A 12,913-nucleotide genomic window follows, 5' to 3' on the forward strand; every position below is an offset into this window, starting at 1 on the left:
AGACGTAGTAACGTATGAGAGTTACATATAATAATCAATAGAAAAAAAGAAAGACATTTAAAATCAATAAAGCTTTCTTTCTTTCAATGTTTTTTTTTTTTTGGTCGGAAAAATCTAATTAATTTACCAACAATAAAATTGATTTAGAAAGAAGAACAAAGTGTTATAAGTTCCAGATCTAACACTTCACATAAAAAATGTATTTTTTATTTTTTTGTTATATATTTTTGTGATAGAATATTAACAATTCTAACATAGTGAGAAAAAAAAATTATAAAAGAATTAAAAGAGATAAGCTCAATGAAACTTGGCTCTGATACCAAATGATATGGAAATCAACCCAAGAGAAAGTATGGAACGGATTACCTTGATGATCAAGAACAAAAGTAAAGAAAACTCGTTTCTAAACTCTTGATTCGAATCACTCCAAGAGGTTTGATCAATATCACTTGAATGACTCTAACATTCAAGTTCTAAACACAAAAATTTGCAAAGAAAGTTTAGCTCTCAACAAAGCTAAAATAAAAATTTTATTCTTAATTTCAAAAATTTGATGTCTAATCAAAGAAAAGAAGTCTTTATATAGAGTTTACAACTTAACAGATACATAACTCCCAAATTAAATGGGCTAGTAAATGAGAAATACTCATAACCTTCATATTAAATGACTAATTAGGAATATAGTAACATATGTGGATTACAATATAACCTTAACTCTTATATTTAAAACTAGCTTAAATATGACAAACAAATAGTTAAATTGTAATTAAATAATGTAATTAATAAAATGTGTTTATTAGTCATCCTTGGACTAGTTTCATAAATTCAGTGGAATTCATTAAATGCAACTTAAAGTGCATTTAATTCATTTCTTTCTTGAAGCTCAATTTTGCATAACATATAAGAGAGGTCTCCAACGTCTTCTAGAATTTTCTGTGATAAACTCACCATAGCTTGAATATAACTGTATAAGGGTTTGTTGTAGCTTCTTGGCTCTTGTACTTGTAATTGAACCTTGAGGTATGGAAATTCCTTGGTCGTGGTTCATATCAATGTTATTGTGCATATTGATAATATTTTAATTCATTTGAAGACTTTGCTCGAGCATGTGAAGTCAGTTTTGATTACACATAGAAAACAAAAATTTCATTCTAATTTTATTAAAGATAGTTTTTGAGATCACTCAAAAATGGCAAGTAAAGTGAGAAGGATAGATGTATTACACAAAAATGTTCTTCATTCTAATTTAAACTTGAGGAGCTTTAGTTTGTAATTTATTTTCGATTTGTTTTAATTATAGGGTTGTTTGTTTTTAATTTGCGCAAAATGTTACCATTTCTTATTTTATTTTATTTGCTTTTGTTTTGTTAGTCCAAAATTCAAATAGTTTATAATAAAATTGTGTGTTTGTTAATTTGAATATTATTTGTTGGGAGGAATATTATTTGTTGGCTAATTTTTTAAATATATGTAAACAATGGAATCTTACTTTTGCTTCAAACTAACGGAAAGCCCCCATTTTTTATTTACCTCCCAACACATAAAACCCCTTTTTTTCTCCACCAAATTATATTCCCTCCTTTACCAATTCCTTCTTTATTTATTTACTTTATAATGCCTCACAGCTAATTACATGTTTTATGTATATCGATACGAGTCCGTGGATCGTAAAATTTTAAAAAGGTGTATTCTTGTTCAACAATAACAATAGTAGATCAAGACCGTACTAAAATTCTAACCGCGATAGTCCTTAACATGTTGATCTGAATAAACTATAAGAAAAATCAAAAAGTCAAATTAAAGGAAGTTTCCTTTTAACTTTCTCTTCGTTCGAACCTTTTATATTTTCTACCAATGTTTTAGACTAAGTGTAAAAGGAATCAATAAATAATTTGAATTTGTGTCCGTGTTCGTGTTACAACCCACAACCCACAACCTTGTTGGAACACAATGCATGAAAACTCTTCTATATTAAGGAACATGTAATTACTTGGATGTTTCAAGAAATCACACATAAATATATATTAATCTTGGAAATCCAAGTGTACAAACTTTTAAATATTAATTATCCTTATATCTAAATCTAAATATTTATTATATCAGATATTTAATAGAATTAATATGTGCATCCTATTAGTTCCAATGAAAGTAATATAAAAAGAAAAAAAATGAAATCAAATGAAAAACAAAAGTATACAGGTATTTTGTTATGTGAATTGGAAAAATTTCAAGAAATCGCACATAAGCCAAATATATTTAATAGGATTGAGTTACTAATAAAATTGCATATTTATTTGTCATCCAATTCTTATGATCAGTATCGATTTATTCATGTATCCCTTTTTTACTCGGATGTCACAATTTTGATTCCTTCTCTACCTATATCATCAGATGTATACCCATTTTACACATTGTGACAAAGAGTTGTTGTATCTATCACGTTATATTTGTTATGTTCTACTATAACCCATGCAGAATTTGATTGAAGTCTTTATTTTTGTTTAAATTCATATTGAATGATGAAAATTAGGGGACAAAAAAAAAAAAAATGAGAGTTTGTGTGTAGAATTGGAATTGGAATTGGGAGATTAGAAAGAGAGGAATAGTAAGTTGGAATTCAAAGTGTTCGTCAAATGATTCCTTCGGTCAATATGGCTCCAAGCAATGGAGGAAAGAAAAAGTGATTGTTGCCTCGAAGTAACAACAATTAGTTCCCTTTTCCACTATAAAAAGGGATCCCCCACCTTCCCACTTCAAACCCAACACTCATACTTTTCCATTCATTTCCCCCAACCAGGTACCCATGGGAGGCAACAAGCACAAGAAATCTCACTCTTCCTTCTCCTTCTTTGGCTTCTTCAAATCAAAGAGGGCTCGAAAAGGAGAGCATTACGAGCACGACGAGCTCTCGTGCCCTAGAAAGGTGTGGCCAAGTGATGCAGACAAATGCCACCATTGGGTTGCGGAGCCTGGCATCGACCGAAAAGCTAAAGATTACATCGACAGGATCCATCGTAATCGTGTGTTGGAAACAGAACGCCAAACTATCACGGTTGCTCCTTCGGGAACTAGAACCGAAGTGTAAATCATCACCATTTGTATCTTCGTAATTTATTACTATCTTTCTCTCCCCCTATTGTAATTGGTTCCAAGAGTTCATGAAATAATACTAATGAATTTGTTAGCTGGTTTTGGAAGAGTTTTTAAGGAAACAATATTAAAAGGTGAATTAAGTATACAGGATATGTGAGGCTGTGCTTCTTATGCTGTACGTACAGTTGAAGTACAGACAAACCATGTTATGTCTGCCAAATTTATTCGAGTGGATGAATGTTTTAACTCATTTTCATTATTATTATTATTATTAGTTACTTTTATTTTTTTGCTTTTTAATAAGGGAAAAAGGAGAGATGCTTTCCCTTCAATTTCTTTTGTCTCAAACAAACTTAGGCATAACTTTTACATATTATATCCATAATTTTGTTGTTTCTTCTCGTTTTTGTTCATCGATAGATTACAGCTTCCAAAGAGGAATATGAACCAAAATTTCATCCCAATGGAGCAAAAATAAAATTTCTTTTTAGGCCCAAAATGAGGAGAATTCAGAAAGTAAAAAGTAAAAAAGTAGAGTAATTTTTGCTTTCTTTATTATTGAGTTTAAGGTATATATATGGAATCAAACTCGAGAAAAGTTTAGAACGGATTACTTTGACGTTCAAGATCAAGAGTAAAGAAAACTTGTTTCTAAACTCGTGATTTGAACCATCCACAAAAGGGTTGATCAATACCACTTTAATGATTCTACATTAAACTATATAGAATTGCAAATAAATTTAACACAAATGTTTTTTTCACTGTATTTTCCAAGTGTACTTACAAATATAACATACATGTCTTCATATAGCCTCAAAATAAAACTATCAAAACTATTGGCTTACATAATATATCGAGAGTTTGTAACATTTTACTTTAGGACTATAATTAGCCACGATGTAAACTTAACTTTTAGTTTTAAAATATATTAATGAAATATAATAACTCTAAATTATAATCCACCTGCCGTTTATAACAATGAAGCTTCGTTCTTAGGTATGAATTGATAATTTCAACAAACATTTTCTTCACATGAAAGTATATTTTATGAATGATGTTTCTGGTTCAAATCATGTATGCCTTCCAAATTCATGTTTTTTTTTTTTTTTGGTCGGGTCCAAAATGAAGCGGAAAGCAATTAAGATTAGCAAGAAAATTAAGTAAAATATTGGTTTAGGGTTTGCATGGAAAAGGGAAGATAATGATGTATGGTGGGGAAAGAGAATAAATGAGATACTTGTTTGGAAAATATCTGAGCTTTTTTGCAGCCAATTCCGTAGAGTTGCTCGTGTGGTTGTCCGGTTCCTACAGAGAATTTAGAAAACCACCCATCGTTTTCTTTCATATGATGTTTGGAGCTCCATCTCCTTCTGTCTCAACCTTTGGACGCACCATCGCCCTTTCATGTCCTCTCTCCAAAATTCCTTTTTAAAAGTTTGGGAACCAAAATTGGACTTAGATACCACCTATATTTCTTGTACTTTTGATCCCACCTTGGGTTCTTAGACTTTCGATCCTACTTTTATTTCTCATTCTTAACATGGTATAATGGAGATTTTTGTCATTTGCACGCCAGGTGGCTATAGCGTTGGATTCGGTAGATGGAAAGGAGAGAATTGAGGTGATGGATTCTTTTTGTTTGCAAGGCCTCTCCTCCATCAGTTCAGAAGACAACTTTGAATCATAAACAGTGGCCTACTCTTGAGTGGTGCAATGATTCAGGAAGTGGGTTTTGATGTTTGAAGTGGTTTCTGGGAGAATTTATAGGGCATTCTAGTGGGTAGCTTTCAACTTATTAATTATGAACATATCTGTTCTTCCATTTTACTCAAAGAATATCAAAAGAAATATGCATGATGCCCATAGGAGATGCCTCTACCTCAGTTCTTCATCTTCATTATTGTTCACTCTAAACTAAAAAGGGTCTCCAATTTGGGTGATCCAAATGTTTGTATGGCCCAACCACCAAAACAACCATAGATTGTGACATTTGCATCACAATAATTCAGATCTACCTACACTTTTGAACAAGAATTGGACCATACCTTTTTCTTGAGAATATATATATTTATATATATATATGTTGGCTGCACAAAATAAATTCTTGTTAGGGTTCTTTTTATTTAATTAGAACTATTTTTCCATTATGAATATTTATATAAAGCTTTTTTTTTTTTTTTTAAAGATAATCTATTAAAATTAAACATTTAAAATTCGAAAAAGATTAAATAAGTGAAAGAATTTGTGTAGCGAGAGATGCTTTTAATCACAGATTGCAGTGGCGAATGCTTGATCACGATAGGTAAATGTACGATAAAAAAAATTTTGAAACTTAAAAGAAGATTTTTTTAGAGAAGAAATACAAATATATTTCAAAAGTAACCCTTGAGTTTAAACACAAATGGGATCAAGAGTTCGAGATTCACGACATAATACAAACCAACGCTGAAAATGACAAAATGATTCACGATTATGATAGACGATCCTCTATGGTCACGCAACTCTCGAAATGCTCACCATCTCGACCAGCTGATCAACTTTCACTTGAAAAAAAAAATTGATTACTGGAAAGTTAAAAAATACTCAGTAAGTAGTGTTGGGACTTGAAACTTGAATAAAGAGAGCCTATAGCATTTTACGTACGGGCTTAAAATCGAAACCCTATTCGACCGTTTGTAGCACGCGCACGAAAAGACTGAGTCATGGTCGATTTTTTTTTTCTTTTTTTTTTTTGTATTTGTGGGAAACATTCAAATTCGATGATTTCGACGCATACGATCGCCAACTAGCACCAAAAAAAAAAAAAAAATTCTCTCTCGACAAATTTTTCTTCGACTGACATTAGTGTACCAAGGACAACTCTTTGCTCGCATTCTAGGCATCTGCTTTCTCATTCCAAATATTTTAATATTCCCCTAGGAAGCAATGTTGGGACTTGAATGAGCCTATAGCATTTTACATACGGGCTTAAAACCAAAAACCTAATCGAACCGTTTGTAGCAAGCACGCTAAAAGACTCAATCATGATCAATATTTTTTTTTATTGTTGTGGGAAATGTTCAAATTTTATGATTTCAATGCGTACAATTAACAATCAGCACCAAAAAATTGTTCATTTTCGTTCGACCTACATCGGGATATCATCAGCGGCTTTTCACTCGCATTTTATGGGCAGCTACTTTCTCATTCCAATATCTTAATATTCCCCTAGGAAGTAGTGTTGAAACTTGAATCTCGAAGAAGGAGAGCCTATAGCACTATACATATGAGCAAAAAATCGAAACCATAATTTAAAAGCTCTAATTTGGCCGTTTAAAGTATGCATGCAAGAAAACTAAGTCACGGTCGATATCTTTTCGACATAGTTGTAAGAAACGTTCAAATTTGATGATTTCAACACGTACGATCGACAACCAACACCCAAAAATGGTTTCGTTTATTGCCAATTTTTGTTCGATCGACATCGGGGTACCATCAGTGGCTCTTCACTCGTGTTTTAGGTTAGTTCTAAAAAGCTACATTCTCTTTCAAGTATCTTATTATTCCCCACAAGCAATGTTGGGTCTTGAATCTTAAAGAAAGAGAACCTATACCACTGTAGGGGCGTAAAACTGAAACCCTAATTAGAAAATCCTAATTGGGCTGTTTGAAGCACGTGCAAGAAATGACTGAGTCACGATCGATATTTTTTTTGACATTCTTGTGGAAAACCTTCAAATTTGATGATTTCGACGTGTACGATCGACATCCAACACCAAAAACTTATTCACTCCCAATCAATTTTTGTTCGACCTACAACGAAGTATCATCCGCCGCTTTTCGCTCGCATTTTATGGGCAACTATTTTCACTTTCAAATATTTTACTATTCCTTTAGGAAGTATAGTTAGGACTTGATATGAACCAAGAGACATCAATCATACAATATTTTCTTCACATCTTCATTGAAGCATATTGTATGATTGATGATATGAACCAAAAGACATCAATCATACAATATACTTCAATGAAGATGTGAAGAAAAGGTTGTCAAAATTATCAAAAGATGTTTCAATTCATGCCACATTGAAGAAGAATGAAGTTTGATTGTTAAATAAATTTTGGGTGGATTACAATTTAGAGTAATTTAGAGTTATTGTATTTCATTAATGTATTTTAAGACTTTTAATTTACTTTAGGTTACAATTACATAATGGTTAATTTTGGCCATTAAGTATAAATGTTACCACTCTTGAATGTCTTTAGTTTCATTTTGAGGCTATATAAAGTCATGTATGTTGTATTTGTAAGAAACTTGGAAAATATAGTAAAAGAAGCATTTGTGCTTTTCTTTAGCCAATGACTAAGTTTATTTGCAATTCTATGTAGTTTAGGTTGCATGTAGAATCATTCAAGCTTGACATGATCAATCTTGCTTGTGGAGTGATTCAAATCTCAAACAAGTGTTCTTGCGTTGAGATATTTGATCAACAAGAATCATTCAAGCTAGACATGATCGATCTTGTTTGTGGAGTGATTCGAATCTCAAACAATGTTCTTGCCTTGAGATATTCGATCAACAAGGTAATCCGAATTTTACTCACCTTGTAGTGATTCCTTATCTTATCATTTGATATCAGAGCTTCAGGCTCAAGACCGAATATATGTTTCCTTTGCGTTTCTTCTCAATTTGATTTTTATCTTTTTAGTTTTTAATCGACCCAAAGTTCAAAATTTAATCTTTGCTCTATTTAAAATTTTGAAGGTGAGAATGAGAGTTTCATTTGTGTAAATGAGTGTAAAAAGAGTGGCCTAAAATTTCTTGAGTGTATACTCGTGAGAGAGTGTTGTGAGATCTTTCGTATTTCCATAACTTATTTTTTGTAGCAAAGTTTCAGAAATAGATTCGAGGACGAATCCTCTTGGAAAAGTGGAGAATGATATGAACCAAGAGACATCAATCATATAATATGCTTCAATGAAGATGTGAAGAAAATATTGTTGAAATTATCAAAAGATATTTTAATTCATGCCACATTGAAGAAGAGTGAAATTTCATGTTATAAATTTTGGGTAGATTACAATTTAGAGTGATAGTTTTCTATTGGGTTTTATGTCCTAAAACTCATAGTTGGTAAACAAAAAACATATTCTATTTTCAATAAGGTTATTATTGTTGTTTATTCAGTAAAGATTGTTATTGAATAAAGTAAACTTTACGATCATTAATCTAAATCTAATAAACTAAGAACACTCTGGCTATAGTATGATTACTTGAACTATATGTAGAGACATAAGAGTTGATTAAGTTCAAGTATATAGTCAAAACGATCTATAGTATAAGGATAAGGCTGAGTACCTTATTTTGGGTACACTATAGATGCGGCTCACTTTTGTATATGATACAAACAATGTGATCACTAAATTGTACATGTAGAGACATGTGAGTGAGAACGTCCTATACAATGAGTATTGCATAAGATCGAACCATGAAGAAAATCACTATCACTTTATAATGTCGTTTACTGTTGAGACTGTTTTTCTTTTCATTCGATAACTTAGGTAACTCGATCTTAATCCTGAGCTAACCATGAACTCTTGTTTATTCGGAAATATCCTTAGATTTACATGGGTGAGAGTGGCTCAAGTTCGTCAACTCAATAGGCCTCCCATTTCAGGGGTAAGACTGGGTAAATGGCTGGGGACGTGGGGTGCAAGATGGAATTCACTCCTACCCACTTTTAGGAATAGAAGAGAGGTAGTTCCCTTAGTACTAACTTCAGGTATTGAACAAGGGGCCCCACCCTCTCATTGGCCTGAGAGGGATCCGGTTTACTGGTTGGACCACAAACCAATTGTTCATTAGAGGATCAGTGAGACATAAGAAACAAGAAGTAACTTCAGGGGTAAAATAGTAAATTAACCCAGCTCTAGTTACGAACAACCTGTGAAGGATCGACGTACTAATCATGGGTATATCAAATGGACAGAAATATATCTATAGTGAGAGAAGTGCAACTACTAGGCTATAGTGGAATGTCCTAGTAGTTAATGAATGTTGGTTAACAAGGTTAATGAGTTTAACTGGTTAATCTTGGATCGTTGGAGCCCATGATCTATTGGTCCATTAGGTCCCTCTGCTAGCTCATATCAGACTAAACCATAGAACAGTGTGACGAGTGAGTTCGAAGTGTTCGAATTCAAATTAGGAAAAATGCGCTACATATATACGATATATTTAACCGCATTTTTGTTTTATTTACGAATTAAACAAAAAGAGAGAATCTGAGATATTTAAATAAGATTTAATATATTAATCAAATATGTGTCAGAATTAATTGAGATTGTCATTTGAATTAATATTAAATATTAATTAAATAGTTTAATTAATCATTTAATATTACTTTAATTTGAAATTAATAATTCAAATGAATTGTTGAATCAAAATGAAGAAAGTCAAAATGTTGACTTCATTTAATGGAAAAATCCTTAGTGGAATTTTGAGGTGTCAAAATTTGGTTTAACCAAACTTGCATGCTAGTCAAATAAACCCCACAAATTTGAGTGAAATTTTGATTGTCAAAATTTGGTTAACTTAAGCATGCATGTTTGTCACATAATCCCAAACATTTGAGTGAAATTTTGAGTGTCAAAATTTGGTGATCTCAAATTTGCATGAACATGCAAACATGACTCTATAAATCGAGTGATCATAATACAATGAAAGTTCTTCTTGTTGGTGAAAAACCTTGAGAAAAACCTCTCACAAACACTCTCTTCATATATACAAAATCCCTCCCAAGTTTAGTCACTCACCGGATTCCACAATTTTCTTCTAAGGCCGGAGGATAGTGGAGAAGACACTAGTGGTGGTTCGAAACCGGTTCGTGAGGAAAAAGAAATTTGAACTACAAAAGGTTAGTATTCAAACTCATTAAGTTTTAATACTTATGAACATGCTAGTTACTTACTATAATTGATGTTCTAAAAGTGCCTAAGATCCAAATTGCTTCCGCATGTGTTATATTAACACCTTCATTTTTTACATTGTTGTGAAAAACATTCAAATTCAACGCATACGATCAACAACCACCCAACACCCAAAAATAGTTTCGCTCCTAGCTAGTTTTTGTTTGACATACGTCGGGGTCCCATCGACCGCTCTTCGCTCGCATTCAAAGGTAGTTTTGAAAAAGTTGCTTCTCTTTTCAATATCTTAACATTCCCTAAGAAAGCAGTGCTAGGACTCAAATCTCAAAGAAAGAGAGTCTATATCACTGTATTTACAAGATTTAAATTGAAATTGTAATTTAGAAACCCTAGTTCAAAAATTTGAAGCACGCACGCAAAAAAATTTAGTCATGATCGATATGTTTTTCAAAATTGTTGTGCGAATCATTCAAATTCGATGCATACGATCGATAGCCATCGATGACTTTTGCTTGTGTTCTAGGGCAGTTCCCAAAAGCTGCTTTCTCTTTCCAATATCATAATATTCTCCTAGGAAACCATGCTGGGACTTAGTCTCAAAGAAAGAGAGTTGATAGCACTGTACCTACAGGATTAAAACTGATCCCTAGTTTGGAAACCCTAAATCGACCATTTAAAGCATGCGAGTGAAAAAATTGAGTCACGATCAATATATTTTTGAATTTGTTGTGATGGACGTTCAAATTCAACAAGTAGCATCATCAGCCAACACCCAAAAATTGTTTCGCTCCCAGCCAATTTTCATTCGACCGACGTTGGGGTATCATCGACGACTCATCTCCACGTTCTAAGGTAGTTCCAAAAAGTTGCCTTCTATTTCCAATATCTAAATATTCCCTTATGAAGCAGTGCTGAGACTTGAATCTCGAAGAATAAGAGCCTGTAACACTGTATGTACGGGATTAAAACCAAAATTCTAATTTAAAAACTTATTACTGTATGTACGGGATTAAAACTGAAATTCCCTTATGAAGCAATGCTGAGACTTGAATCTCAAAGACAGATAGCCTATAGCGTTGTACGTAGGATATTAAAACCGAAACCCTATTTGAAAATCCTAGATTGGCCGTTTGAAGCACACGTACAAAAAAACTGAGTCGTATCTATAATTTTTCGACATTGTTGTAAGCAACGTTCAAATTCGACACATACCATCGTCAGCAAACACTCAAAAATAGTTTCACTTCATGCCATTTTTCGTTCAACCAACATTGGGGTATCATCAACGTCTCTTCCCTCGCTTTCTAGGGCATTCCGAAATCATGCGTTCTCTTTCTAATATCTTAACATTCACTTAAGTAGTGATGAGACTTGAATCTCGAAGAAAGAGAGCCTATAATATTGTACGTACAAGATTAAAATCAAAACCCTAATTTGAAAACTCAAGATCGGTCATTTGAAGCACGCACTCAAAAGAACTAAGTCACGGTCGATATTTTTTCAACATTGTTGTGAGGAACTTCAAATTCAACTCATACGATCGGAAGACAACACCCAAAAATGTTTCACTCCTAACTAGTTTCTCAACCGACGTTAGGGGTACCATTGACGCCTCTTTGTTCGCATTCTAGGGTAGTTTCCTTCTCTTTCCAATATCTTAATATTCCCCTACGAAGCAGTGTGAGACTTGAATCTCAAAGAAAAAGAGCCTATAGTACTGTATGTACGTACGAAATTAAAACTAAAACTCTATTATCAGATTGCCAGAATTGAAGATCAACTCCAAAATTGGACTATTCCAAAGGTAGATCCTAAAATTATATACCAAATTTCAACCTTCAATTTTACTTAAATCATGCATCAAATTGTTAGAGAAAAATATTCAAATTAATAACAATAGGGAATCTCTGAATCTTTTCTCAAAATCTCTTATACTCCAACATCGTGAAGAGTTTAATTATCTTCGCGTTGGTCTTGTTCAAGTTGCTGTAAAACTATTGTTCAGACTTGGATTAAATATCCTAGTCCTTATCTCCCTACGAGATAAAAGACAGATAAAAGACAGGAAGACTTCTCAAATTCTTTACTGGTAATGGTTCAATTCAATTTAGAGAATAGACCAGTCTATTTCAATTGTTATCCAAATTTTACTTTGTTGCTCAACGACCCGCACATATTATCAGCCCTTATGCTGGACGTACAATCAAAAAATTTGAACATCAAGGCTGAAACCCATTCTTCAGTCGTCATATTCAGGGTTTATTATGAACTCATGAATACAAATATTTATCCAAGAGCATTAAGATCCTCGTCAAAGGGATCTACCATCTCATAGAGGCAAATATTGGAAAGTCTTCCGTGACGGTTCCAAAAACTCTCTCTTGGGATCAAATAACCAGAAATACTCTCTAGAAAATAGAAGATGCAAATCTTCCAAAAATAAAAGAATCTCAAAACCCAGTCCAAATCATCGAACATGACGATGGAAGCGTTGAAATAAAATTCAACGAAGAACCTTCGTCAGATTCGAAAGTAAAAGAATTCTTGAATTCTAGACCAAGCACTTCAGGAGTTTCAAGATCAATGTATGACCCCTTAAAGGTAAAAGAGGTTAGTTATAATCAAAGAAGAGCATCAATCCAATACGAAGATGGCTCAAGATCTCCAACCCATACTGATATGGATACTTAATCCGTCTACGAAAGTCAGCTAAATGTCAATCGGCTGATTTCCAGATAAACAAGGAGTTTCTAAAAACAGATTTTATGTCAGCTACCAACTCTTCAAAAAGAAATGCCTTCTTCCAAACTTACAAAGAAGCTGAGCGAAACGAATTAAGGGCTCAATGGTATTCTCATATGCCGTAGAAGAAAATATACCATTCTTCGAATGGTTTAAAGAAAATATTTTGC

Source organism: Cucurbita maxima, unplaced genomic scaffold (assembly GCF_002738345.1).
Source record: "Cucurbita maxima cultivar Rimu unplaced genomic scaffold, Cmax_1.0 Cma_Scf00002, whole genome shotgun sequence".
NCBI classification, from domain to species: Eukaryota; Viridiplantae; Streptophyta; class Magnoliopsida; order Cucurbitales; family Cucurbitaceae; genus Cucurbita; species Cucurbita maxima.